The sequence below is a fragment of the Narcine bancroftii genome, chromosome 3 (assembly GCF_036971445.1).
Source record: "Narcine bancroftii isolate sNarBan1 chromosome 3, sNarBan1.hap1, whole genome shotgun sequence".
In the NCBI taxonomy this organism is placed as follows: domain Eukaryota; kingdom Metazoa; phylum Chordata; class Chondrichthyes; order Torpediniformes; family Narcinidae; genus Narcine; species Narcine bancroftii.
Window position 1 is genome coordinate 197,118,090 of NC_091471.1, and position 4,030 is coordinate 197,122,119.

Sequence of the window (4,030 nt, forward strand, 5' to 3'; positions counted from 1 at the left end):
GATTTAGAAACTGACTTAGCCTATAATTCTAATTTGCCGTGATTGATCTGAGTGCATAAAGCAACAAAATGTGCTGGGAAAATAAATAAGCAAACCCTGCTACCATACTTGACCAATATAAGAGTTACACAAAGCCAGAAATAGAGGAGTCATTAATTCAGAGATTGCTATTTAAGATGTACCAGATAGCCCAAGAAACATTTGTATAAAAATATTTGGCAGATAGGAGAATTGTTACTTGCTTTATTACCTTGAGAATCAGGAAATAAGGGTGAAGAGATTAGGTATAAAGGAAAACACAAGTCACAAAATGTTACTGCAGAGACAAAAAATAACCTTTTCTCCTATCTGCAGCATATTGAAGAGCAAGCGCTTTGGTCACATTGCAAACTGTTAACTTTTAATCAGTGCGCTCTTTCTCAGTTGTACTACTGGAATGAAGATCTGCACCTCCAGACCCTTAATGGTGATTAGTCCACAGTGCCACCATAGCAGGAACTATTCTTTGCCTAATTCAATAACATGTACATCATTTTTTTTTTAAATGGCTGATGCAAAGATAATAATTGGTACAGGAAGCATCCCAGATGAAGTACAGTACATTTAATCTCCACTATTCCCTGTTCATCTAGTCAAACTGTCCCAAAAGTTAGAACATTAGCATTACAATATAAAAATTGCCTAGATATATCTTATTCACAAGAGCAACCGTGCCTGCCTGTCCCGCATCGGACCAATGAGCCTGCAGCAGACGTGGACATACCCCTCCATAAATCTTCGTCCGCGAAGCCAAGCCAAAGAAGAAGAAGAAAAAGAAGATATCTTATTCACAAGAGCAAATATAATTGAACAATCTCTCATCCAATCAGTCTTCTTTCATTCAGTAAAGTGATGGAAAGTGTTGTGGAAATGCTGTGAAGCATCACCTGCTCTCACCAATGTTCACTTTGAGTTTTGTCAGAACCACTCAACTGAAACTCATCACAACCTTGGTCTTAAGAAAATTATGCCAGTTTTGTTGGTGATGATGGTGATCGATGATGGTGCAGTGGACTAATTACCATTTAGGCTCTGGAGGTACAGCAGATCTTTTGTCAGCGGCTTGTGAGCTTGGACTAAGCAGCTGGTTTCCAGTGGCAAGGTGAAGCCGATTGCTTGTGACATCATTTAAATGAGTGTGATATCACAATGCTCTGGTAAAACAGAAGTAAATGACAATCATCAGAAGGTTTTCTACCCTCTTTTAAGGAATATTGAGTCATGTTGATTTATGCAGCCAATGTACCAGGCCTGTAGTTCAAGTCACAGGCCACAAAAGAAAAGCAGTGGAAAAATAGATCAAAATTAATGATCTGCTGACAGCCCTAAATGTTAGTGGGGCTAATACCAGTCTTACATTCTTCATTGGAATTTACCCAGGACATCACAGGTAAAATCCTCATCTACAGGGAACAGTGCAGTCGGAGAGCAGCAGCAATCATGAAGGATCCACACCAGCCAGCACATGCTCTGTTCTCGCTGCTAATATCAAGAAAGAGATATAGGAGCCACAAGACTCCCACCACCAGGTTCAGGAACAGCTGTTTCCCTTCCAACATCAGATTCTTCAACAACAAACTCAATCAGAGACTATTTAAGGACTCTTTTGCACTTTATTGATATTTTTCTCCCCGCATTGCCTAGTCAATTGATTTATATTTCTTTACATGTGTACGTTGAGTACAGTTTTTTTTCACAATACCAGCAGGTACTCACCCACAGGAAGAAGCATGTCAGGGATGTATGTGATGTCATGTATGTACTTTAACAATAAATTGGTGCACAATCAACTACACAAATACTGAAAGTTGCCAAAACTGAAGGCTTTTATTTGCAAGAGATGGACAGCATCCCTGTGTCAGTTGCTCACACTGACCCGGACTCGAACTGGGGGCAGGCTTGTGGCACGACAGCCTTTATGGAGAAGAATGGGGAGGAGTCACGAGCTGGCCAGTGAGAACAGGGTCAACCAGGAAAGGTCATGTCATTTACATATAACAAATATGTACAATAGTGATTTCACCAGATAAATATGAATAAATATATCTAAACAGACCATACTGTGCATGCATACACAGGTTGTGATTAGGTGCAGTCAGACCTCTGGGTGAAATGGCTCACTATACCTTGTGCAATGGCTGAAGGAGAATGAACCAGAACCACTCAAATCAGAAGCCCATGTCCCCAATTGAAAGCTGCAAGGCAATTTTAAAATTTGCCTGGCAGAGCCTGAATTTTATTTACCTTTTAAACTCGTAGCTTTAACATTTAACTTAAAGCATCATCAGCTTTTATTGTATGTGAAAAAAATTCACTGGATATCTCCAAGTTCTTTAAATAAACCAGAGGGTTGGGGGGGGGGGGGGGTGTGTGGGGAGGTGCTGGCAGTGGTATTTGATTTTTCTTAGTCTTATTGGCCATCTGTTGATGCTTTCACCTTTAAAAGTTTTCTCCAAGTTATTGGTTTCAGAAAGAGCCTTTTAAATAAAAAAATACTGTTCAACATTAGTCTCACAGCGCCACCATGAGTCTTAGTTACCCCTTTCATCAGACAATTTTGAAAAAGATTTCAGAACCTTTAAATTCTTCCTCCAAACATTGCAGGCAGAAGTATTTCCTCGATCTTCATTAGTTAATTACTTTTACAAAAAATATTAGCCCACTTCAATTAAGTACCTACATTCTGCCACTAAAATAATAACACAAGAAATGTTAATTAATAAAACCATAGAACATTGCAGCACAGAAAAAGGCCCCTTCGGCCCTTCTAGTCTGTGCCGAACCATTTTTTTTTACTAGTCCCCTAACCTGTACCCAATCCATACCTCTCCCAGCCATGTGCATGCCCAATTTTTAAATGTTAAAATTGAGCTCGCATTCAGTACTTCAGCTGGCATTTCGTTCCACATTCCCACCACTCTCTATGTGAAAAGTTTCCCTGAATGTTCCCTCTAAATGTTTCCCCTTTCACTCTTAACCTATGACCTCTGGATTGTATCTCACCTACCCTCAGTGGAAAAAGCCTATCTACATTTACTCTGTCTATCCCCTTTATAATTTTAAATACCTCTATCAAATCTCCCCTCATTCTTCTACTCTCCAGGCAATAAAGTTCTAACCTGTTTAACCTTTCCCTGTAGCTCAGTTCCTAAAGTTTGGCAACATCCTAGTAAATCTTCTCTGCACCTTTTCAATCTTATTGGTATCTTTCCTGTAGTTAGGTGACCAAAACTCCACACAATACTCCAAATTTAGCATCACCTGTCTTATACAACTTTACCATAACATCCCAACTCCTATACTCTAGACTGATTTATGAAGGCCAATATGCCAAACGATCTCTTTTCAGCCCTATCCACCTGTGACACCATTTTCAGGGAATTATATATTGTATTCCCAGATCCCTCTGTTCTACTGCACTCCTCAGTGCCCTTCCATTTACCATTTGTGTCCTTTCATGGTTTGTCCTTCCAATTTGCAACACTTCACATTTGTCTGCATTAAATTCCATCTGCCATTTTTCAGCCCATTTTTCCAGCTGGTCCAGATCCCTCTGCAACCTTTGAAAACCTTCTTCGCTGCCAGCAATGCCTCCAATCTTAGTTTCATCTGCAAACTTGCTGATCCAATTTACCATATTATCATCCAGATCATTAATATAAATGATAGACATCAATGGTCCCAGCACTGATATCTGAAGCAGACCACTAGTTACAGGCCTCCAGTCTGAGAAGCAATCATCTCTGGCTTTTCCCATCCAGCCATGCCAGAGTGTCCAGCCATACAGGCCACCATTATGTCAACTTTCTATAGGAGCTCTATTGAGAATATCCTGGCCAGCTGCCTCACAGTGTGGTAAGGTTGCTGCAGAGAAATGGATCAGAGGTCAATCCACAGGACCATAAGAGTGAGAGAGAGAATCACTGGAGTCTCCCTTCCCTCCCCCCCCCCCCCCCCCACCATACCTCTACATAATCTACCGGGATCATTG

General features: G+C 40.5%; 1 long non-coding RNA gene across 1 annotated transcript; it reads right to left on the reverse strand.

The window, feature by feature from the left end:
- Positions 1-588: 588 nt before the first annotated feature.
- On the reverse strand, positions 589-1,156 carry LOC138756354 (uncharacterized). The gene is made up of 2 exons (XR_011353017.1): positions 1,062-1,156; positions 589-775 (listed from the first exon to the last, which is right to left on the reverse strand). It is a non-coding gene; the product is annotated as an uncharacterized lncRNA (long non-coding RNA).
- Positions 1,157-4,030: the final 2,874 nt, after the last annotated feature.